Below are 27198 nucleotides of genomic sequence, written 5' to 3' on the forward strand. Positions count from 1 at the left end.
ATGAAGAGCTACCTTGTGATTTGAGGAGACGTTGTATGGCTCTCTTATTTTATATGAAAGGGGGACATTTTGAGAGTTAATCCCTTAATGTTTTGAGAGGTATTAGGTTTGAGGCTTCGTTTGGTTTTAACTCCATAGAAGATGCCAATCTGAGAATCTGGATAGAGATGCTGTTAATTTTTTTTAAAAAATGACACTCATGACACTCTTACTAACTCTAAAAGAGCATGATTGTTCCACTGTCCTGAAAACTAGAATATACCATAATGTTTACAAACATTGGTTTTTATTGTAGCCTCTCTGGTTAAAACATAATTTATGGTCTACACATTGGGACATTTTTTTAGCCAACTACACATAAAAAATAACTTATACTCCCTCCGTCTGAAAAAGCTTGTCTCTCAAATGGATGTATCTAGCATTAACTTCGTGCTAGATACATCCATTTAAGGGACAAGTTTTATCGGACGGAGGGAGTGTTTCGTTATAGATAGAGTATATAGTATAGACTACTTTCTTTTGTCCTCGTTTAGTTGTGAGGTAAACTTTTCTAGGTCAGTTCGGTGTTTATGATTAACTATAATTAGCACATACTCTCAAGGAGGACTTGATTTAATCAACCGCCCAAGTACAACAACCGTACATGGTTTAACTATTTTCAGTTTCATGTTGCACTGCGTCCTTTATGACTTTATGTGTCTTTTCAGCTTTGTCATATCGGTATTTATGTGACTTATACTTTAATCTTTATTATATGAATGAGACACATATTATCATGAAAAAAAAAAACGTCCTTTACGACTTAGGGCCAGCGCGCAAGGTCGTTTTATTCATGTTCCCGAACCTTTGATCGCCGGTTCTATGACAGGGCCAGCTACGTACGATGCAGCAAAGCCAGCAAGTCGATCCCTGAAAAACTTGTGGCAGGGAAGCTAGCGATCGAGTGAAGGACGACGCAGGCCGTAGAGCCAGCCGCCTGCAGTGCCATCACTCCATGGTTAGGCTGTGGTGGGCATGCCCTGCGCCCCAGCTGCGCGTTCCACATTGGTGCATGCGCGCAGACATACGCTGGACCGGTCGATCGGTCAATCGCCATTAAAGTCGATCGAGCTAGCTTTAGCCAGCCAGGCATAGCTTCCGCAATTCGTAATCTATACACCAAGGTCAACCGCCCTGCACTCTACTACTACTCGGATGGACACGCACGCTGCTCTACTGTGGATCTCCTTGTCGGAACGCACGTAAATCCGCCTGCGGCTCCCTGCATGCTGCCGCGCTGTTGCGATCGACCGAGACATGCGTCGCAGCAGGTCGCACTGCACGCATGCATGCAGTCCACCCTCCTACTCGTGATTCATGGTGGCCGGTGTAGGGCGTGCGGCCGCTCTGCTCCTCAGCTCGTGCCATCCCTGCTCGGCCTGTGGACGCTCGTGTGATGGATGGGACGAGACGCCGGCACGCATGGGGGCACACAGGCAGCCTGGGAATACTACGTACCGTACGTAGGCGTACTTGACGTGCATGGTCTCCACAATGGACGAGCCAAGCACTCGCACCAGTCGTGCGTACATCTTGTGTCCAGAACTATGCGCGCGTGTCATGGGACAAAGGTGGCCGTCCGGTCTCGATCCATCCCGTCGGTCGCAAAGTGCAGCCGATCGATCTCCTCTGGCTAAACTGCTGGAGTGGAGATAGAGCCAGCTCGGGGGACAAGGCCACACGGCCTGCGTCTGGGTATGCTTGAGATCTGATGTGATCCGATCGAAGTCGAAGCTCCCCAACTTCCATGCTCAAACAGAGAAAGGAGAGGACCGGAGATCGAGCATGCACCTGCGCACCTAGTCACTGTTTACCTGTCCACTCTAGCTCTTCTAGCCCATGCTTTTCTGCAGTTAAAACTCCTCGTACATCGCGAGGATCCTACAGTAGCAGCTAGCCTTTTCAGACTATTCACTGCTCAACTACGCCGCCGCGCTAGTAAATCCAACCTTTAATATCTCGACAGGTTGTGCTGTACTACGTGTTGAAGATCTGAAACGTGCTGTACTACGGGGGTGTTTGGTTCGAGAGACTTTTTTGTGTTGGGACTAAAAAAAGTCCTTAAAAGTCGTAGCAAATCAAAAAGGAGGGACTTTTTTGGGACTTTTTGCTAAAAGTCCATAGAAGCACCTCGTTGACAATCTTTTTTAAAAAATCCTAGGAACTAGAAAAAGTCCTAGGACTAAAGAACCAAATACCACCTACATGTTGTGGAGTATGTAGTCTTCAAAATGGCCAGAGGCCAACGCTAAGGTGCATATCTGATCAGCAGGGTCTGTCCAAGGGCACATCGATCTGCACCATCCGATCCCATGGATCAACTTGTGATCAGAGCAGCAGGAGAATAATAACTACGGCAGGCCTGGTCGATGCTGTCCTGACATGATCAAGGCAGGGATCGTGGCAGCAGATTAATCAATGAATGCTACTGTATGCTTGTTGTTAAGAAAAGACAGACAGGTTTCGACACGGGCATTAAATTGAAAGCGAGACAACGGCAATCGAGGGAGGGAAAGAGGACCGGGCCGGATGCATGAGAGCAGGCCGGTGAAGTGATGCGCCTGCTTTCACTAGCAACAGTCTAGAGATGGTAAGAAAAATCTACACTGCCTTAAGATGCTTTCACTAGCAGGCCGGTGCACCCGCCGGAGGGGTTGAAGAGGGGCCTTAGAAGGACTCGGGCCAGCGGAGCGGAGCACGTTGACCCCTGAAGAGAGCGAGATGGAAGCAGTGCTACCGGTCGGTCAAAGAGCAACATGCATGCATGTGAGTCTGTAGGCGTCCAGTTTGGCTAATGGATCGAGACTGATCCATGCCCGTTTCAGGCGGAACACAAGTAGTTTCGTATCCAGCGATCGCTCACACACCGCCTAAATGCCATGTTCCCTTGTTCCCGCGCGCTTTATTAGTGAGCGATCGATGAGTGACCCCGCACGATCTAGGATAAAAGCGATGCACTATCAGGCAGATAAATACGTAATACTATGGGAGAACTGTATGGAGCTTTACGACGTGATAAGTAATTATCGTCTCAGCTCTCACCATATGCATGTGTGATGGTAATAGCAGGTGGTCAATAGTCCATTCCTTGGGACGGTTAACGTATACAGGTGCATGGAACTCAGTGACACTTGTTTTTGTTTAGCGAGCGTACGTGCACTATTCCACTAAACTAATCCTCAGGACATGATGTCGCCCACAGCTTGGACACGGCACGGCGGACCAAAAGTCTGGTGACGTCGCCTCACCACGTACCATGTGACCATGTCCCGTCTATCTCCTCGACCGTGCGTGCTTGGGTACTCGTGCCTTCTCTTGGGATGCGGACATGAGCTAGCGGATGAGGAAGAAGGCCGTAGGAGTAGGACCCGGCACCATGAAGGAGAGGTTCCATCCTGCCTGCTGGCCGCTGCCTATCCCCTCCCTTCCGCCCCGGCCCCGGCCCCGGCTTTCGGCCGGGGACGTCGCCGCCTTGCCGCCGTGTGCCATGCATGCAGCATGCGTACGCACCGTTCGTGTGCTAGCTCGCTGTTGCCGCACAGCGCCAGCATGCACATGCATGCAGCCCATGTCCATCGGTCTATCGCCAACTTCTTTACGCTGTTGCGCCTGCATGCACGGGCGTCGTCCTCGACATGCATGGATCGGCCACCTTGTCGGCATGGCGCGTCGCAGTTTTCGCACGAGGGGTTTCACTCACTGTTTGCAACCCTGCGCGGTCTGATGCGTCGCTACGTCGATCACCTGCACTGCCTTCCCTGCCCATGCATGCACGGATGCAGTGCAATGAATGCAGGTTTAACATCCACAGCCGAGACACACAGTACGCACCCATGCAACGCTGCAGCTACTGCCGAGTGCACACCTAGCTAAGCTTGCAGTAGAGTAGCTAGGCGTTTGACGTTTCTCGCCAGCTTTCGAGGATTAGGTTGATCAAATACACAAGGATAATCAACTACTGATAGTAGAAGTAGGGATTACATGTGCATCACCGACTGCCGATCCTTGCTCATGACAGAGAAAGAACACGGTGCGTGCGTGCATGGAACAAGGTAGCACATGCATACTTTGAAGCGCACTTGTCAAATCAAGAGCGGTGATCTCCATGCCCTTGTCGTCTTCGCTTGGACTCGCACACAGTTAAACAACTGCTCCTGTGTTTGGGATTACTTGGACACATCGAACTACTAGCTCCTAGTTGTAGCATCATGTTACATTCGTCACTCGAGAATGAATAATTAAAGTCGCCTCTACTCCGGTCAAAGGAGCAAAGATCTTGGGATTCTTTCAATCAAGAGATCCCCATGCACTTGACACCTAGAGAGTAGCTCTCTAGATCAAGTACATTATTGACCATGCCTTGACAAAATGGGTAGGGTTTCAGAAGGCACCTAAGACTTGTTCTGTAAGTAGACTGTTAAAGATTGTACGACAAGTTTTAACACACACAAACATAACGAAAGACGTGTGTTTTTTCGAGGGAGTGCTTTTCAATTTGTAATTTACTCAGCTACCAGCTCGTAAATTAAATTTCATATAATTCAATCAACAACATGCGTTTGTCAACTGTCATCCCATCAATACTCAGATTAGTAATTAACGGGCAAGCAAAGTGCATGCATTGCAGCGTCACATGCAATGCTATCACCTAGCTTGGCCGGCAATGCATGGCGCATCAGAAGCCACAACCTTCTCTAGCCGCTAGCTAGTCACTGTTCAACATGATGTTTCTGCTGTTTAGCATTTGATCCCTTCTAAATCATCGTGACAATTATTGCTGACTGAGTTGTTCCAATGGCCAGATGAAAACCTGGATATATATCCTAATAAATTTAATTCTTTCGTTAGTAGATAACGCCCGTTTCAGTCGCCAACTGTTATAACTGAAGATTGGCATGGACTGGCAGGACCCTGTGACATACTGTAATTTTTGGTGATCGAGCTGATTTGTACAAACTAAATGAATATCTCATTATCCGCAGCTAAAATGGCCGATATCTCTAAAAGCAACTGAGGCGTTGGTGTACCGTGTAGTTCAAAGATATCGATAGACAGGGTGAGAGAATCAGGGGAACTGTCTGCATAATGCTCAATTTTCTAACCTTTTCTTTGGTTCCATAGCCCTTGTTTTGATGTGAATATGTCAAACTAAGATGCCCAACCATGCACAGCTAGTACTAGTATCCATTAGCTTAATTTGATCCCTCATCTGTTGCATGTATCCGGTGCGTTTTTTTATTACAACAACTGACAAGGAACTCATCAGGTTGATTCCCTGCACTAACTCTAAATTTCGGCCACGCTCAACCTTACAAAAGAAACCTACGTACCTTGTTTCTCGCCACCAACTGTTTGACCACTCCCTGATCATTTACTGGAACTTTTTCAACGGAAACTTGATCACTTGTTAGTTGACATTGATCATTGTTCATATCAAGGATTCATTTGGTAGTCTCTGCATCTGCAAAATCTTTGTTGTATACATGTGTTACAAGTAGCACACATGTTGGTTGTGCCTGTATCAATAAGTTGGACATGGCAAATCCTAGCTAACCTGTGAGCTCTTGCTGTACCCAAACCAATCACACATGCTAATCAGTTGTCTCACGCTGCCACTTGGGAGGTGTCAAGCTTATGATCACAAGATATAGTCCTTGTTTCTATCAGTTTGGATTATTGGTTAGTTAGTACTTATATACTACTAACGCTGCATATATTCAACTACTTATTCATCACCAAACCTCATATCATGCTCTTGCAAGTACGCAACCGCCATGTGGCCTGACTATTTGTTTATGTCTGCTATTGACTGATCACTGATTGCTTAATTAGTGGCCTGATGTATCTAACCTGAAAAATATTGCTGCCACCAGTTGGAATCATCGTCTCTCTCTCGTGCGCCTGTCCTGATTATGATCTGATCAGTTTTGTCTCGTCTTCTGCCCTCTGAGATGCCAAAAATCAAACACGACTTATGTGCATGCTAACAGTATCAATTGGAAATCATATCTACCTCTATAAAAAAATATAAAAGCGTTTTGATCACTAAAGTAGTGATCTAAATGCTCTTATATTTTCTTTACGGAGGGAGTACTTTGCAAAATTGCGAGACGTTTCATTGGCTTTGTTTTACTTGGTGCATATTGAGTATACATTATGTTCTGTCAGGAAGTAGTGGCTTGCTACTGATTCTACATGGCCTATCATTTGGCCATGCAAAATGAAATTATGCACCAAGATTCCCGTGTCGCTTTACCAGAAAATCGCCCATTTAGTCAGCATATATATATATAGTTAAACGCCTACTAGGAAAATTGCCCGTGCACTGCAACGGGAAAACAAATAGCACACGCCCTAAGCATGGCTCCAGATCCGCCCCCTCCCCCCAACTACAAACCGCTTAACCTTCGTCATGTCCTCTCTCTCTATCCCTGTGTGTGTAACTTCAACGTAAGTTACTACAATAATATTTTTATTACTACGAACAAAAATATCCCATCGTTCACATAGCTTCAGTTCACGATCAGTTTATTTAAATGCCATATGTGTGAGGGCTTGTTCAGCATCATTGTCATACTCTTAGGCGAAGGCTTTGCATTGTGTACACTCAATTCAGTTAAAGAAGGCCCTTCATCTGTGGAATATCTGGGTTTTTTATGCTAATACTTCTATCCATATGACCATCTGGCCATGCAAATTGAACAAATCAATTTTCAATATAGCATATTGCAGGAATCTGAACAAATATAGAGGCATATATTTGATTGTGACAAATAAACTTATAAAATAAAGTCTTTAAGGATAAACGTTTTTCAACTTTCCAATGTTTTTGTAATTATCAAGCATGTCTCAAAGAGCGACATAGCTTGGGAAACCATGCTAACGATTGTCTTATTTTGGTTTATAACCTAGGTCGACATCAGTGGTAATTGAACAATATATGGACATTGGGAGTGCAATGCTTGACGATGAGTGAAAACATATGTGTGAAGGTGATAGACTGGCTGGACCTTCTCCAAGTGTATCTTCCATCCTATGCAAGGTCATAGTCAGTAAGTAGCATATTGCAAGGTTTAGATACATGGTTAGAAAATATTCTAAAGCGAGAAAAACAAAATTGACCCTGGAGGGAGAAAACAGTGACTCTGCCTTAGGTTTCAAACCCCCTGATAACAGTGGAATTCGTGTTTCATAGTAAAAATAACCTAGTGGAATTCCTATATGAAAAAGAAAGGAAACACGGTATCAAGACAATCAAATATACTGAGGTATCATACCATAAGTCTTTGCTGCCATTCTTCTTCACGTAATTGAGGGAACTACACAGCGCATCATGTACTTCATAGCACGCTTTACATTCAGAGTCATTACTAACCGAGCAATGTCCTACAAAAACATTGGAAGTAGAACCACCAGCACCCAGCAAAGAAAATTTGTCCGTGGCGGACGATTGGACAAAATAGATGCCACAGGCTACCGATCTACACAAATTGGCATTACCAAGTAAGTTCATGTTCAGGCCCTTCCCTGTGTGACATTTGACATTCAAAATCATGATCAATTCAGTTCCTCTATTAAACCAGGATCATGAGTGACACTGGATTCTAACCAATATCCCTAAGCATCAGAACAAAGAGTGAAGCATTCAGAGCTTTCAACAATTGCCACGGATGTGTGTGTGGCAACGGGAGATTTTTTTTGACGTGTATTCAAATTTAAGCAAATATGTACAAGCTTTAGTAGTAGACAAACAACCAGCCAGATTGGACATCCATAACTTTCGTTGTAATTATCAAGTGGTGCAAACAATCTACGCAAAATTAATTCCATCAATAATATGATGAACAATTGAACACATAATTTGGAAAAAGAAGAAGATAGGCACATGTCAAGTAACTAATTCAGGTTAAACATGGTATTTGACGAATTCTAGCATGATTTAAGTTTGCATTGTCGAGTGTCGCTTAGCGGGAAATTCTTGGATTTTTATATGTTGGTACCTATAATTGTACGGGGGCCTTCGTGACATCTCCAATCCTGAAGACATCTCAGTTTAGGGATAATGGTGACATCTTCCGGCCTTGACCTGTCTGCAAATAATCCTTAACAGCTATAATTTAGTTTCAGTACATATCCATAAGCTTTTCAGCATGCAGACAACAATGGTACGGTTACCTAGTAAAACTCAACCAGATCACCTTGTGTGCATGCTGAATTTCTACTATACGGCTAGCTTGGTTGAGACAAAACAATGCAACTAACCTATATTCATTAATTAAAACAAAAAATACCAGGTGAAGGTATCCTAATTAAAGAAACAAAAGTAAGTCCACATAAAAGAAATAAGAAAGAACCATCTCCAGGAAGGAGAGATTAGACCTATACCAAAGCATTCGTTAGCTAAACCAAAAGAAAATGTTAGAATAAATCTGAGGCATACCGTTGATCATCCGAGGACCAAGCAATCAACGAGGCACAACACCGAGATTTGTTAACGAGGTTCACCGATATGGCTACATCCCCGGGGCTTGACTACGGGCGCTCCTCCCCGTGACACCCTCACAATACCGCACACCGGCCACCCGGGCGCCGGCACACGCCGCCGGCTCCCCCTTGCGCGCCTGTGCTATTATGCTGGCATAGGTTACATCGTGTGTCTACCCCCGCTATATATGAGAGGCCTAGGATACAAGTGTCCTATTAGGACACAACTCCACATCCTATGTAAACACAATACAACTCATAATCCAACTGTAACCTACCTTGTACACAATATTCGACACAACTCTAACAGAAAATTTATCTCAGGAGCTTGCTTCGAATTGCTTACCTTTCCTGCCCAAATTTCCCTTTTACTTAAGAGCGCATTGATGTCTTGCACTTAAGGGTAACATGATTGAGAACAACAACACCGAAACTACCTTGTGATTTTCTAATAGAGAAGTACACAATTAATATGGCAATGACATATACTTATAATTTATTTATAGGAAAGGCCGCAAAGGACATACATAGAGGTCTGGTCACAGAAGCATCACCCATGAGTAGTCTTTACGCTCAGACATTTAGAGGAACACTTGTTGCACACACTGCAATCTCACAATAGGAGAGAAAAAAATGCTACATATCAGAGTGGAGTTAGGGAGAGATGTTACTGCTATATACCTGGAGATGGTATGCGCATTCTCTCAAGCTGAGATGGCTCTCGCATACTCGAAAGCGATGGTGCCTACGTGCGCTCACGTACTCGCTGGCTATGGCAGCTCCCATGTCCTCCGAAGCGGCAACAATCCTCGTGAGCTTGTGTCCTCGCTGGCTGCGGCGGTGCCACTGCGAATCCTGGCATGCAGCAGCATCGCGGAAGAAGGATGGCACTGAAAACATTAGTGCAGAAAGCAAATCCAAGAAAAATCTGAAGGCTAATGTAGTGGAAAAAATATACGCTAGTTCTCAAGATATTAAGAATCACAATTTTTTACACAGTCCTTTATATTAATCTTTATCCTCAAACTTGTTCTTATACATCTCTAGCTGCACACCATTTATTAAAAATAGTGTTCATATAGCAGGTGAATTCACCAATCAAGTAGCCACCCATAAACTGATATATCCACAAATCTAATTCCATCCAGCAAACAAACACCAACTGAAGTCCATCAATTCTAGATAATTCTGACATACTTTCCCAGTACAAAGCTCCTGCCATGATTATAGCGTCAGAAAAATTCAGTGCAGGACCTATGTCATTTGGCAGGAACACAACATCAGGAATCGCACAAAAGCTTGAACTCACAAAATCATCTTTCAGACCAAAATTCAGAAAACACACCATATGCCCAATAGCAAGTTGAACCACACTAATACGGAAATATAAATACTTCAATTAACCCCCAGGGGAAGGGAACGGGGAGGGAGAAGGGGTGGAGTAAGTCCTGTTGTGAGGGCGCTCGAACTTCCAATCGAGGATAACATCGTCAAGATGGAGCTGACGGCGGACACGGCGAGCGCCGGCGCCATCACTCCCATCGCGGCGGATGGAGATGCAGCGTCGACTCCTCCACCCTTCCTCTTCCCCATGCAGCTACAACTGAGGCAATGCCGCTGTCTGCCTTCTGGAGCTCCCCGCCTTCGATCTCGAGCACGCCACCCAGGACGGCGTTGGTATCGACCGCCAACCTCAATCTGGATGTCCTCCTCCATCTCGAGCACCTCTTCCCTGTGGATCCGGTTGTGGCTAATGTACAGACTAATTCCCACACAAAACATTCATTAAGTTAGCATTGTCTCTTTTTGGTCTATAGTTCAGGGACGCGAGCTCCTCCGACCGCGTCCCCATGCAGAAAGGCGCAGAGGAAGACTCGGAAGGCGCGGACGCTCGCCAGCACCGGCCGGCGCGGCACCGGATCGACCGCCGCTCCTGGCGGCTGAGGCGAGGGAGAGAGAGGAGAGCCCGACGGGTTTCATTTTTTTTTCTCACTTTAAGGACCGCGGATTTAATATCGTATACTGTAGGGATTTATTTGCAAAATTCCTGATCGAAACGCTTTCTCACTTAAGAAAGGACTGCGGGTTGGATACAGAACAATACGGTGACTTTTTTGCAAACCTGCCGCGACGTACGACCAGAAGCAATCGGTGGTTTATTACTGTATATAAGTAGGGAGAGATTTACCCGGCCTATGTATTTGGGAGACGATCGATGCACTGGCAGCTAGAGTGGTTTAATTTCTACAGTGTCTGACTGAAACTGAAGAACGGTCAAGATTTTTGACTATAGGTACTCCTACCCTGCGGCATTTGTTAATCTACTCTATCTAAGTAGGGGGCTTGCATATATTTATCAGTTTGGATTCAGTTCAGATCAGTGCACGGCAGGAGATGGAGCACCCTATGCAGCTTGCCTGGTTGTCCGTGGCGTTTGGTTGGGAAGGCGCGTGAGAGGCCATTGTTTATCATTCACAAGCCATCGGATTAACTATATGGTTAACCCCTGTCACACAAACCTAATATTCCATGCGTGAAGCATTGTGCCTTCACGAGTCCAACCTCCGAAATCAAAAGTCCACGAGCCTATCCCATTGATTACTGATTACTACACAAGGATTGCTTGTTTGACCACTGATTAAAGGTGCATGGACCAAGGAGAGCATGTACAGTAGTAGGAGTACATTCTTTGAGGCAAGTGAGTAGTGCACCGTCAAAGACGAAAGTACCCTTCTCCACCCGACCTCATACGCACCCTCGTGAATAGTAAAATAAAAAAAATTAGTAAAAAAGGTAAAAAAAAAATCTAATTTTTTTTTGAGACGAACTTTGACGAATTCTGAACATGCGTGCAAAATTTCATGAAGAAACAACATTCCAAAAATGCTTAGTAAAAAGAACAAAATTTACGCTCCAAAAAGTCTCTTCCTCAAGAGCATCAATTTTGTTTTTTTACAGCAGAATTTTTGGAATGTTGTTTCTTCATGAAATTTTGCATGCGTGTTCAGAATTCGTCAAGTTTGTCTCCAAAAAATTTCAGATTTATTTTATTTTATTTACTGTTTTTTTTTCGATTTATACTGTTCATGAGGGTGCATATGAGCTCGGGTGCAGAAACTTCATGTCCCGTCAAAGAACTCTTTGTTTGTCGGTAGTAGTTCTGTATCAGAGTAATCAGACAAGATTATCTCTCGAAATAGACTTTCGTCCTGCTTTAACAACAAGTCAAGTGTTGCACCGAAAAGAGGAAAATGTCGTTTTCCCCCTAAAATCCTGGCTGATGGATCAATTCCCCCCCCAGTCTAAAACTGGATCAATCAACCCCCGAACTATCTAAAACCGGGTCAATTCGCCCCCGCGGTGGTTTTGCACCAGATATTGGTGGTTTTGACTTATTCTTGTGCTGACTCGACAGTGCTGACTGGACACATCAGGTGATATCAGGTGATTTCTCTCCTGATTCCCCTCGCCGCCTCGAGCACGGTGCCCACCCCTGCCTCCATGCCGTCAACCACGCCGGCGGCGTCGAGCACGCCGCCCGCCCTTGCCTCCATGCCGTCAGCCACGCCGGCAGCGTCGAGCACCTCTACCTGTGCGCCTGCTGGTGAGCACCTCTTTCTCTTTCTCTTTCTCCCTGCGTCCGCCGGCGTAATTGCAGCCAAATCAAGATGAGGACTCGAAGAGGGAAGGGGTCGATTTGGCTGCCATGGCAGCCAAATCGAGCAGGTGCTAGTGCAGGGAAGGGGTCGATTTGGTTGCCATGGCAGCCAAAATCAGGGAAGGGGGTTTTGCCCTGTTGATCAAGATGTTCTAAAGTTTGGTTTTTTTGGGCAGGTGATCAAGATGAGGCAGTAGATAAAGATGAATCCTTTTATGTGTCACTGCATTATTTTGGCAAATTTCAAACAGTGAAAGGATTGGTTGAATGCAAGGGAGGGATGATGATAACATTTCCTATTGAGAGGAAAGACCTACAGTTGGAGACATTGGTGTCCTGTATCATGTTGAAAGAGGGCATTGCAGAGGGAATTATAGGTACAAGATGCATTGGCTTGTTCCAGGAAAAAGTATGAGTGATGCTTTGCTGTTTATTCATGATGATTTAGCTGTGGAGAATATGGAGCATGCAACACCTTTTGGATCAAGTGCAGAGATCTATGTGGAGGAAGTAGCACTTTCTGAACAAGCAGTAATGGATGAAGTGCCAGTGGCAGTATCTGAAACATATTCCAATCATACAGGTAGCAAATTTGCATTGGTAAATGTGGATGTTGTGGACACAGACATAGTTGATGGCATGTTATTGTTAGATCAACAAGCAGAAAAAGAAGCAGAGCAACAAGTTGTTGTAGGTTTGAAAAGGTCAACTGCTGAGGAAGAAAATATAAGGATAATAAATCCGGCTAATGAGGTTCTTACTACATATGAGAGTCCCGTGAAGATTCAGAAAAGTAGACCAACTAGGCTTGCTAAAAGAAGAAAAATACGTTTAGAAGTTGGTGCTCAAGCTCCACCTGCAGCACTAGTTGCTTCCACAGCAGCTCCAGGTGCAGTTCCAGGTGCCTCGAGAACAGCTACAGGTGATTGTACAGCAAGTCCATCAACCCCAGCATCAGCTTCTGTAGAGAGAGCCAAAATTGCAAACAAAGCAAATTCTGCAAAGACAAAAGGAGCAGTAAAAGGAACATTGCCACAATTAAATATAAGACCAAAACCTGCTACAACTTCTGAATTTCAGTATGTAGGTCCAGCTGGAACTTCTATTAATCATGTTGAAATTGGAACAAGTGCTAATGAAGTATTACATGAAGATGGAAAAGAAGGAGAAGAAGGTGATGATGACAGTGACATTGACTACCTTTGTCAGAGCACAGTTCTGCTGAAGAATCAGAGGTAGAGCAAGTTAGGAATTAGCAAGGGAATTAGTAGGAAGAAGAGAGCAAAGAAATTAGGGGATGTGGTTGGGCCTGTCATCAAAGATAATAATGTGATTGAAGGATTGTATGGTGATGAGAAGTTGGATGGGATAGAAGATGATGTTGTGTCATCAGATGATGACTGCTCTTTTGATGAGGAAAGTGATGGTGAGGGGGCCACACAGCTAGTGAGAAGGAAAAGTGAATGGAAGAAATATGACAGCAAATCAGAAATGCCTACATTTGAGATAGGAATGGTTTTTAGAGGAAGACATCAAATGAAGAAAGCTCTAATAAAATATGGCATTAAGAAGCATGTGCATATTGCTTTCACAAAGGATGAAAATCATAAAGTTGGTGCAAAGTGTACTTGGCATGGTTGCAACTGGATGATCTATGCATGCTTCTAAAACTAGTAGAAATAAGTGACTACAGGTGTCTACCTTTGTAGATGAGCACCATTGCATTCCAAGAAGAGATAACACACTTGTCACATCATCTGTTATTGCTACAAAATATGGAAGGCTTATAAGAGCAAATTCAAGTTGGAAGTTAGAAGATTTGAGAAAAAATTGTACTTGAGGACCTAGTTGCTGATGTGATAGTTGCACAGTGCAAGAAGGCAAAGAGAATGGTCATGCAGAAACTATTGCATTCCACTGAAGGAGAATACTCGGAATTATTTAATTACCAGTTAGAGCTCCTGAGAACTAATCCTGGAAGCATAGTAGCAGTAAAGTTGGACCAGGATGAAAAGGATGGGTCATATGTATTTCAAAGGTTTTACATGTGTTTTGATGCCTTAAAGAAAGGTTTCATGGCAGGCCGTAGAAAAGTTATAGGCCTTGATGGTTGTTTTTTCAAAGGTGCTTGCTATGGACAGATATTGTGTGCTATAGGAAGAGATCCAAATAACCAGATGTATCCTATTGCTTGGGTTGTTGTGGAGAAAGAAAATTATGAGTCATGATTCTGGTTTCTTGCCGAAAGAAACCAGGACCTGAAAATAAGCAATCAAGGAGATGGATATGTATTTATGTCAGATCAGCAAAAGGGACTTATAGGGGCAATGGAGGACATTTTCCCTAAAGCTGAGCATAGAATGTGTGCAAGACACATATATGCTAATTGGAAGAAAAAACACCCTGACCATGATCTTCAGAAAAGGTTTTGGAGATGTGCAAAATCACCAAACAGAGTGATTTTGAACTACAACAGGGCAAGGCTAGCACAATTTACTGTTGAGGGTGCAAAAGATATGAAGAACACTGATCCAGTCCATTGCAGTAGGGCCTACATGAAGTTGGGGTCCAATTGTGATTCAGTTGATAACAACATGTGTGAATCTTTCAACAACTACATCCTATTAGCTAGGTACCTTGCTACATGTGCACGACGCCGATGAGACCTTCCACAGGAGCTGGAGGGGCGCGACGGCGGGAGCGGTAGTTGTACCACCTAGCACGCTGACGCGGATCTGGTGAGTTCTCCGCTTCATTCATAGCCCAGACGAAAACAACGACTTGAGGAATTCCACGGCCGCCGGGGAACATCGTCTTCTTCTCAACATCCATAGCCACGGCGATGAGGCCCCTAGCGTGGCCGACGCACATCTGCAAGCTGGGAAACCAGCTGCAGATCTCCTCGACGTCCGCCCTTTTTTCTGCATCGCCCTTGCAGAACTTAGCGACGACCTCCTCCCAACGCTCTTGAGTGCGGCGGTAAACTCTTGCCGATGGCCTCCTCTTGCGCGCCATCGCCGGCGGCGATATGGGCGAGAGTGAATGGGGAACGACAGAATAGGGAAGCTCGGAATGGGCAAGATGGGTGAGAGTGAAGTGGGTTAGAGTGAGGCCGTGGATGTGGTTAAATGGGGCCGTGGAGGTGGTCGAGTGCGCTGCTGTCAATGTGTCACACCTAAAAATTCAGACAAAAAATCCAGACAACTACAGACACAAATTTTCAGGCTGAATCATACATAGATAATGCTCAGTTCAGCACTACATCTTACATATTACATCACATCTTGATACCCATGCAAACAACACATACAATGCAGCAAAAGATGGCAACTTTGTACATCAACTTGCTTCTCTGAAATTCTTTGGCAAGATCTTCCATTTCTTGAGCATGTTGCGCTTTCAAATCGATGACATAAACATCTGCATCGCCAATGCTGCACTTGGCTTCCATCAGAGATTGCTCGAGCTGTGAATTCTCGGCCTTCAGCTTCCTAACCTCTGTCTTCAGCCGATTCACAACATCTCGCAGATCACCTAGCAACCCGCTGACAAACTTATCAAGGGGATCGTCATGCCACTTGAAGTACCGACAGTCATAACCCTATTGAACAGAAAGCAAATTCAGCAATTTCGACGGCCGCCCAAACTACTCAAGAAAACCACAGGAGGCGGGCAGCGATCAATTTACTAGAGACTGGCTGCAGTTGTAGTATCGACGGCCGGGGTTGGCGATGCTCCACGAAATCCACCTGGGAGCCTTGACGTCGCAGGGGCACAACTTCTCAGGCGAGTACTGCAGCAGTGACTCCCGGTAAGGCACCGGCGACTGCGCCAGCAACTCCATGGAGGAGGAGCGATGACTGCTTGAGTAGCTACCAGACGCCATGGACAGCTGGGTTGGGTTGGAGCGGCTCCGCGTCGATATGGGTGGAGACGCGGCGAGGTGGAGGGCTAGGGATTGCAAATGGAGAATGGGAAAAACACCTAATGTCTGCCAACTCAACTTGTACAGTCAGCAAAAGAACTAGTCAAAACCACCGAAATCAGCTCCAATACCACTGTGGGGGGAAAGTGATCTGGTTTTAGAGAGTTTGGGGGCTGATTGATCCGGTTTGAGAGTTTTGACCGGGGGGTGGGGGGGGGGGGGGGAATCGGACCATTAGACAGGATTTGAGGGGGAAAACGATACTTTCCTCCACCGAAAATAAGACAGTTTGCTGGGGCAACAACACAAACACTAGGTGGCGAGAAGCCCAAGAGAAATTATAAAAGAAAGAGGAAAAAAGACCAGCGGGTGGCCACAAGCGGAAGAGGGATCGCCGGAGAGCCAGCCTACCTGCGGCAGCAGTCATCACGCCCACCATGTTTTTTTTCTTTTTTTGACGAAGAGCAGCAAAGTGCTGCTTTCATTTATATTAAGGAAGGAAAGAGTTTATTACAGAGATACATGAGCGTAACTGGAAATATAGGCCATGCAGGCAGAATCGGACACGATTGAAGTGAAAAAGGTGCTGCTCTTCAGTTGTCCGCCGATGGGCATGACAGTATGACTGTAGAGGGTGTCTCCTTTTAGTTCTTTGTCTCTGTTGATCCCAAGTGACTGTGCAGCTGCAGGAGTGTAGAACTGTCTCTAGAGGGCCCACGCTGCTTATGTCCGAACTGTGATACAGCACTACAACTGTAAGTGCAATTCTGCAATCTACATGAGACACAGTTAGTTTGTTTTTAGGTTATACTGACAGTTAGTGATGAGAACGGAAGCAAGCGACAGAAAGAGTTTGTCAAATTGAGTTTGTTTGTTTTTTCGTTTTTTTATTTTTCTCTTTTATTTTTTTTAAATTCTGGAAACATTCTAAATACATATACTCCATTCAATGTACAAAAGTGCTCGCGCAACTTAAGAAAATGTTTATAGCATAAAAAATATTCCTGAAATTTAAGAAATGTTCATGCATTTAAAAAAATAGTCATGAAATTTTTAAAATGTTCTCACATTTCGAAACTGTTCATGACATTATAAAATGTTTAACAATGTAAAATATATATTTTGTACAATTAAAAATCAATAGGTTACAATTTAAAAATGTGCACACATTTGAAAAATATGTTCCTGGCACTAAAAATGCGAAAATAATTTATAAAATATATAATTTATACATTTTTTGTACAATTCAGAAAATGTTCATTGCGTATTTGAAAATGTTTAATATTTATTAGAAAAAAATTCAAATAATTATTCCAAAAACATTCATCATGTATTATAAAATTGTTCAAAGTAGATAAAAAATATTACGTGCGGATATGAAATATGTATAATGTGTATTAAAAATGTCGACATATAAAAAGGAAAAGGAAAAAAACATAATCCTAAAATGAAAACCGATGAAAACTATGTAGAAAAAAAAGAAAAAGACGAAAAGAGAAAAAAACATGTGGAACCTTCCCAAAACTGGTGGAAGATTCCATGAACCGGTGGAAAACCTTTGCAAAACTACTAGTACATGTATTAATTGGGCCGGCCCATCCTACCATTGGCCTACTGCGAGTCGAAACTCGGTGTCGCAATAGGCGAGATATAGCTCTCGCAGGTGCAATCTCTGGCGGTGGGTGCTCGTGGCGGCTACGCGGCCCCCATTCGGATCGAGCTTGGTTCCCGCGTCGATTCAGCAGCAGCGAACCTCGATGGCTAGATCCGGCGATTTGGGCCGATCGGTGGCAGCGTAGATCGGTTGGAAGAGGTTGTGGGCGAGTCGAGGTGTGCGTTGCAGGCGGGTTTGCCGAGGGAGGCTGCATGGTGGCCAACGACTTAAATTGAGATGGGATGCATGATGCATTAATTTATGAGATAAGATTCACGGATACCTGGACCGACAACGGCGTCGCACGGGACAAAGCGACTTCCAAGATCAGATCTGAAGCCGCCGCCGTCAATCCAAATCCAGCTTGGTGGGCATATTCCTCACCAGATCCAACTGTGTGCGTGGGAGAGCGATGCGAACGAATAGGTATCACGGATTGAGCGGTGCAGGGCAGTGCTAGCTGAGCGCCCCTCACGGGAGTTTGGAGAAGAAAATGGGAACTGTGGAATGGAGAGATAATGGAGGAGGGAAGAGGCTAGTGAGCGGTACAGAAGGGGGAAGAGCAACAGGCCAAGCACCAGACATGGTTATAAATGATTACATTAAACATATGAATAATATAACGAGCACACATAATTGTTCTCCTTCCATGATAAGAACATGCTTAAAGTATAGAAAATAACATAGTACATAAAAATAGATCGACAAATTGATAACTTCGTCTTCAAGCTAGCTAGACCCATCTCTTCGATGCCGAAGGCATTTTGTCCCTGGCATCGTCGCAGACGGAGTAGAAGCTCACAGTCTTGGGGGTCGCTGCCCACACGTGACCGTGGACTCTCTGTGCAGAGTTTGGGTTGAAGAACTGCACGAAGATGGCGCCGTCCTTTCTAGGCTTGATGGTATAGTGCCGTTCGTCTATAAACTCAATCTGCAAGAAATCGCAAACCGCCTGCTCGTAGTTCGGCGCCTGAAGTTCTTCGTCTCGGCCCGAATCCATGAGGAGTTATGGACGAAGTCATGCACCACATGAACGACATTGTTGTTGGTTCGAATGCCACATAGGCAGAAAAATGATGTGGCAAAGCAATTAAAGCGGAGAGAGAGCATTATAGTGACCCAAGAAGAACCAATGCTAAGCAGGTGGACCTATGTAAAAGGACTACCAACCAATACAAGAAAGAGTTTAGTCACTAAACAATTAAATAAAGGTGGCTTAGCTACAAAAGCTAAGCACTGATGCATTGGGGACATTAGTTGCTAAGCGTTTTAATGCAGTTAGAACCTCACTTTAGCACCAATGCATTGGAGGAGGTCTGAGTACTGTCTCACCTTCATCGATGGCTAGGATGGGCCGGCCCAGTAACGTGGTTCGAGGGAATCTTCTACGTACAGTTGCCATTGGTTTTGGGAAAGTTTCGACCGGTCTTTTTCATTCTCTTTTTCCCTATACTTTCGACTAGTCCTTTCTGGTATTAGTTCCCCTTTTTCTTTTGGTATTTTTTCTATTTTCAAATACTAGTCAACTTTTCTGAATATATTTCGAACATTTTTGTGTACATGTGGAACATATTTTTTATACATGTTAACATTTTTCAAATACATGTTAAGCATTTATTCATATACATGGTGTAACATTTGTCAAATGCACATTAATATACAGGTTGAACATTTTTCAGATACAAGTTAATCATTTTACAAATGCACAATGAACATTTTCTTGAATAACTTTTGAACATTTTTAAGTTCATAGTGAAAAGTTTCTAAAAACATATTGAATTTTTTCATTAATTATGAACAATTTTTTACTGTGCAAATAATTCTTAAGTGTGTATGAACAGTTTTTAAATGGCACAATTTTTTACATGAAATGAAAATATTTTTAAAAGTATGTGTAATTTTATTTACGTTGTACTAGATTATTTTCTATAAATGTCACAAAACATATTTTAAAAAACATGAATTTTTTTAAAATGCCATGAACATTTTTTTGAATGGGACAAATATTTGTTTGCAAACTATGTTAACAATTTATACATTTTTACGAATTAATTTTAATTGTAATCAAAAATTTTTAAATGAGTGAACATTGTGTTGAATGTTACACAAATATTTATAAAACTGCGCGAACAAAATTGTAAACCGCGTGGAATTTTTTTAACATTTAAGTAAAATAATTTTTATTTCATAAATTAAAATAGTAGTAAGAAAGGAATGAATACAGCAAAGGAACAAATGGAACGAGACGTAGCCATGCCCGTCTCAACCATCGAAACTGGTGATGGACGTACCACACACACATGTGTTGGTCCATGTCCAGCCTCGTCATTGACTAGGCCAAGCCACTGAACGAAAACTCGCGCCAGGGCTATATATCACCAACTATGACACCGAACACCGTCTGGCGGGCCAGCCCAATATGGTGTTTTCCTGTAGTTTTCTTGAGCGGTTTTGGGAAGGTTCTAAGGAACAGTTTGAACTGGTTTTAGAAGCTTTTGTGTGTATTTTTTTCATTTGTTTTCCGTGTGTTTCTGTATCGGTTTTCATCGAGTTTCTCTGTGTTTTTCATCCATTCATTTGCTTTTTTGTTTTCTATATTTTTTTATAATACTTATCTTTTTTAATACAAGTTGAACATCATTCGTATAGATACTGAATATTTTTTAGACACATGCTGAACTTCTTTTTATCGGAATTATGTTAAATATTTGGCAAATGCAATTTAATTATATATATACAGGATGCACATTTTTCAGATACACGTTAGCCATTTTTCTGAATACTTATTGATGATTTTAAAATTGTATGATGAACATTTTTTTAGAAACATGTGTGTTTTTGTGTTATCAACATTTTGCAAATGTGACGAACATTTTTGTTGAAAGCTATGAAATATATTCTTCAATTATTTTTTTACATTGTCTCAAATTTTTTCAAATGTTATGGGCATATATTTGAAACGCATGCACATTTTTAAAATTTAATAACTAATTTTTTATTCAATTAAATGAACATATTTTACAAATTATGCAGACAAATGTTTTACATTAGATGAACAATTTTTTAATGCGCGGTGAACTTTTTCTGATTTTTTTACCAAAGTAATATATGTATGTATGTATGTGTGTGTCTGTATTTGTAATAATTTGAAATATAAAAAGGGAAAATAAAAATAAAAAACCAACGGAAAAAATGAACAAGAAAGAAATGAAAGAACGTAACATTTTAATGGGTCGGCCCAGTACAGAGGCTCCTGGAGGCGAGGCGTTCTTTGGTCTCGCTGCAGGCGAGACTTAGACGCGCCAAAAAAGGGCCAAGTACGGAACGAAGGGGCCAGCTTTTTCCCTCACGCTAGGGTTATGTGTCTCTCGGAGGCGTCTTGCCGCCAATGAGTTTTGGCCGTCCCTGCCGTCGATCGCGCCAGCATACGCCTTTGGTTCGTCGCGGCAATCCTCCCTGGAGTTAGCTCGAGGCCTTGGTGTGGCTGTTGCGTACGAAGGACTTAGGGTTTACCCCCAAACACCCGATCGAGTTGCTTCTCAGGTAAGGAATCGACATGGCTTCAATGGAGGCACCGGGATCGAAGATCAGCAATGTCCAGAGGTTGATGATGGAGTTGGGACTGAAAGAGGATGACCTAGATGACGTCATGTTCGATGAGAAGGAAGCTCCCCCGGTGGAGGCCCGCTAGATTGCTGCGGCTAGGGTTCACCCCGAAAAGACCTATAGCCAAACCTGGTTGTATAGGAATATGAGATTAGCCTGGGATCTGGCACAAGTAGTAAAATTCAGGCCACTGGAGGACAACCTGTATACCATCCAACTTTCATGTTTGGGTGATTGGGAGAGGGTTATGCAAGATGGCCCTTGGCACTTTCGTGGTGATGCGGTGATCCTCGAACCGTATGATGGAGTGACTAAACCCTCTACAATCAAGCTTGATGCCTTAGAGATCTGCATTTAGATTCATGATGTGCCAGATTTATATACACACCTGGTAACCCCACTTGCCGTTAAGGTGGGTGAGGTACTCTATACAGAGACACAATCTCAAGACTTCACCAGGAACTTATACCGCGTTTGGGTGCGAATCAATGTCATCAAACCACCGAAGAATGCGGTTTCTATGATCCGGGACGCCAAGAGGCAGGTCTATAAAGTTAAGTATGAAAAACTCTCGGATTGGTGTGCCGTGTGTGGTATGCTAGGCCATCTATTCAAGGAACATGGCAATGGCGTTCATCCACCTTCGGCTCTGGTCTTCAAGGAATTGCGGGCGTCATGGTCTATGCGAACTGGATGGGGCCCAGGGAACGGAAGAGGACGACGGGCTGGCCATCATGGAGGACGAGGTGGTGTAAGTGGTAGACGGTCAGGTGAAGAGGAAGGAGACAACTATGGTGCAACCTTTTCTGATGAGCATGAGGATATGGATACAATATGGAAGATGTTGAACAGAATAAAAAGAGGGGTCAGGGGCAGCTCATGCGGTAGCCGTGGTCACCCTCCCAGCTCCAACTAGTGGTACATCCATGATTCATCGAGTAACCAGCTACTCCTGACAGCGCCACCAATTCCACAGAGCCCTTCGTCAAAACAGGAACTGAAGAGGGCGAGAACCACAACTGGTGCTGATAAGCCTTTGGGACAGAAAAAAAATCGTCTCTTAGCAAAACTTCTGAAGCAAAAACGGCATCCTCCGAGCAAGAGGGTCACCGAGCACAATGAGTATCCTTGTATGGAACTGTCGTGGGGTGGGTAACCCCGCCACAGTTCACGAGCTTCGCAACCTAGCGAAGAAAGTTACCTCGTCCGTATTATGTATTATTGAAACTCATATAGATAGAGTACTGGTCCAGAACATGAAAAGTGAGCTAGGTTTCGATACAATTTATGCTATTAGTAGTGATGGTCACAGTGGCGGCCTTGGTCTTTTTTGGAATGAAGAAATAAAGTTGCAAGTCTCTTGTTACTCCAAGTATCATATAGATGCAACCATAGATAATTTGAGTTCATCATCGCCTTGGAGACTAACTTGTGTCTATGGAGAAGCACAGGTTCAAGAAAGATTTAAGACATAGGATACTATAAGAGGGCTAGCAGGAATGTCTCAGCTTCCATGGCTTGTTATAAGTGGTTTTAATGAAGTTCTTCACAACAGAGAACATGATGGCGTTGTTCATCGGAGCCAGGGACAAATTGACCAGTTCAGAGCAGTGGTAGATGATTGTGCACTGGTGGACTTGGGCTACACCGGAATTCATTGGACTTTCAAAAAGAAGGTGGCCGGAGGGACATATACACGAGTAAGGTTGGATCGGGCACTTGCATGTACTGCATGGAATGGGCTCCATCCCCATGCAAAACTGGAACACCTCCCTATACCGGGTCGCTCTCAGCTTGGGACAGAAGTAGCTTTGGCAGTGTTAGAAAGAATATAAAAAGGTTGAAACGTGAGCTGGAGGTTCTTCGATGTGTACCTCGGCGGGTTGTCCATCTCCCAGGGAGATTAAAATCAAGGATGAACTAGTGCAACTGTATAGAAGAGAAGACCAGATGTGGAGGCAAAGAGCAAGAGTTGAATGGCTATGGTCTGGTGATAAAAACACTCGATATTTCATTTAAGAGCAAATATGAGACGTGCAAAAAATAGGATAAATGCATTGTTAAGGGATGATGGCAGTACTACTCAGGATATACAAGAGATGCAGGAGATGACCAATAATTTCTATAACACATTGTACACGTTGAAAGGAGCGCAAGACATGCAGCATGTTCTGGACACAGTTCCTAGCAAAGTGAATCCACAGATGAATGATTGTCTTACAGCACCATATACATCTGAGGAGGTAAAAACGACATTGTTTCAGATGGCACCTATGTAGGCCCCTGGATCGGATGGCTTCCCAGCGCAATTATTCTAGAAACATTGGAAAATATGTGGACCTTCAGTGACTCAAGCAGTGATAAAAATAGTGGAAGGAAGGGAGACTGCAGATAAGATAAATAATACGGTTTTGGTTCTCATCCCCAAGGTAAAAAAAACCTATGCTTTTGTCACAATTTAGGCCTATCCGTCTGTGCAATGTTCTATACAAGATAGCCTCAAAAGTGATCGCTAACTGCCTAAGGATTGTATTACCAGAGATTGTATCTAAGGAGCAGTCTACCCTTATGCCTGGGAGGTTGATCACTAATAATATTATTGCAGCTTATGAGTGCTTACATTTTATGAAAAGGAATAAAGCACAGAAACACAAGTATGGGGCACTAAAGCTTGACATGATGAAAGCTTATGATCGGGTGGAGTGGGATTATCTGGAGGCTATCATGCTCAAACTGGGCTTCCATGAGAGTTGGGTGAAAATTATTATGGGTATGGTCATATCAGTGTCCTTCTCGGTGCTATTTAATGGTAAGAGGCTTGAGCAATTTAAACCATCAAGAGGTATCTGTCAGGGTGATCCTATTTCGTTTTATATTTTTTTGCTTGCAGCAGAGGGCCTTTCATGCCTTTTAAAATCTAGAGTTCAGTCGTCCCTGGGTGGCATTCAAGTGGTTGCATCGGCTCCGCCGGTGAATCACTTGTTTGCGGATGATAGCCTGCTGTTTTTTAAAGCAACTAAAGAGGGTGCGGAAGAAGTATCTAGTCTGTTGGAAATCTATGCAACTGCTTCAGGGCAACATATAAATAAAAATAAATAATCTATTTTTTCAGCAAGGGATGCCCTGAGGCAGCAAGGGAAGAAGTCAAGGATATTTTGGGAGTTCCAAATGAACAGTTGAATGAGAAGTATCTAGGAATGCCAACTGATGTGGGAGTGTCAAAAAATGGTGCTTTCAAATATTTGAAGGAGAAGCTCTGGAATAAAATTCAAGGATGGATATCAAAGGTACTGTCTTCGGCAGGCAAAGAGGTATTAGCCAAATCTATTGCTCAAGCGGTGCCTATCTTTTCTATGTCCTGCTTCAAACTGCCAAGGGGTTTGTGTGAGCATCTGACATCCATGATTAAAGCGTTTTGGTGGGGACGCAAAAGTGGACAACGGAAGCCATATTGGGTATTTTGGGATACTATGTGCATGCCTAAATATATGGGAGGATTGGGTTTTAGAGATTTTGAAATTTTCAACCTGGCCCTCTTGGCGGAGCAAGCGTGGCGAATACTTGACAACCCATATTCTTTAAGTGGTAGGATCCTAAAGGCTGTTTATTTCCCTAACTCTGAGTTTCTGGATGCCGAGATAGGTTCACACCCATCTCAAATCTGGAGGTCCTTGTTGGATGGCCGGGACATTATGAAACAGGGCCTCATCAGAAGGATAGGGAATGGAAATGCTACGGAAATCTGGAACATGAACTGGATCCCAAGGCAGGAAAATATGCGCCCGATCATTTCACCAGTAGAAAATCCCCCAAGCTGGTGAGTGAGCTAATTTATGGACCAAAAGCTAGATGGAATGAGGAACTGATTGGGCAAATGTTCTTACGCTACGATGCAGCAGCGATCATGCAAATCCAATATGTACTCAGAATAAAGAAGATTTTGGTCTTGGAACTTTGAAAGATCGGGCGATTCACTATTCGGTCGTCATACCAAATGGTCATTGACACAAAGCGCAGGAGGGAGGATTGGCTGGAGGAATGCCCGAGTTTGTCCAACTCTACAGTAGACAGAAAATCATGGAACACCATTTGGAATGTCATGGTTCCAGCCAAGTTGAAGATGTTTTTGTGGAGGCTAGCTCGCCACTCCATCCCTACAGAGGATATACAGAAAAAAAGAAACATGACGAATGTTGACTCCTGTAGCGTGTGCGGCATGCAAGACTCATGGAGGCACAACTTGATTGAGTGCATGATGGCACGCTGTGTGTGGGCACTAGTTGATCCTTTGTTGCTGGAACACTTGACCGCCACTACTGAGCCTTCGGCTTAGAACTGGCTGTTCGCCATGATGGAAGTATTATCTCTCATGGTGAACTCACTCGACACACTGTGACGATGTGGGCAATATGAACTGCAAGACGGAAACTTATTCACGAGGGATCTCAGAGTCCGTTGTCAACACATCTTTTTGTAACTAGGTTCATTTTTGAACTGGACCGAATAAAGGGTGTTATGGAGCAGTCTGCACCAGCAAGAGTACAAAGGAGGAATGCATGGATCCCGCCTCCCTCAGATTTGTGAAATTCAATGTTAATGTAGGGGTTAGTACTCATCACAATAGAGGAACTGCTGCTGCTATTTGCAGAGATAGGGATGGCACATACCTGGGTTCGTCGGTTTTGGTAGTCCATGATTTACTAGAGCCAGCGGCACTTGAAGCTTTAGCATGCCGAGAAGCGCTTTCATTGGCAGAGGATCTTGGTCTGCACCACCTCAACATAGCATCAGATTGTCAAGAGGTGATCAAAGGCATCCGGGAGGGTGCCGGTGGATCGCATGAAGGAATTATTAGGGAGATTCATCAGAGGAAACTTTCTTTTGCTTCTTGTAATTTCATTCATGAGTTTCGACCTAACAACTATGAAGCGCATAAAATAGGCAAGGTACTCTTCTTCCAGCAGGAAGATATACTTGGTTGGGTACGCCCCACGACTTCCTTGTAATTCCCATGAATATTGGGACTGATTAATAAAGCCTGGCCATTTTTACTCAAAAAAAAGACGCGCCGAAAAATCATGCATCCTATGTGCGCTCCAAAGATGAGTGGGTGATTTGTCATGGTACGTCACTTATCTTCTGCGCATTGAATTTGATGGCCACGTCTGATGTCCTCTGCAATGGATGTGTAACAGAGAGGTTTTGAATGATTTGACCTGTTACATGCATGCTGATCCTAGAAATGCAAAAGAAAAAAAAACTATTTACACAAACCTACAATTCATTTGCCAAGAAACATCCCGGCTTATGTGACATCTCAAAGGAACTTCCATACTTATGTGACATTATACATTGTTCAAAGCTTCAAGGTGCATTCGTGATACTTCTAGCACATCACATATTCCACCACCCAAGGGAGTGTTCTTCTCGACATCTTACAAATACTCTCCTCCTAGAAGCAAAATGTTATTTACAAGCGAGACAAAAATATCTTTAATGAAGACCAAAATTAACCCATGGACGCCATACATACCACGCACATGAGTTCAACCCAGGAATGCATTAATAAAAATAACTAAAATAAAGAGCATATTATTCTCCATGATAGTTGTACTTCTACCGAAGGGATTACATAACCACCAGACAAAACAACTGATTAGGAATAAATATTGTGTAGATTAAATTGTAGCAAAATAGTACGTGCCTCTAAGATGACCGAGATGTTTTCCTGGGCGGGAGTGCATCGACATAGCAAGGGCGGTAGGGGAAAGCACCGTGGACATCTCTAGCATTTGGCTGGTGATATTGTCTAGGATATATATCACCTAGATA

Source organism: Triticum aestivum, chromosome 4D, assembly GCF_018294505.1.
Source record: "Triticum aestivum cultivar Chinese Spring chromosome 4D, IWGSC CS RefSeq v2.1, whole genome shotgun sequence".
NCBI classification, from domain to species: Eukaryota; Viridiplantae; Streptophyta; class Magnoliopsida; order Poales; family Poaceae; genus Triticum; species Triticum aestivum.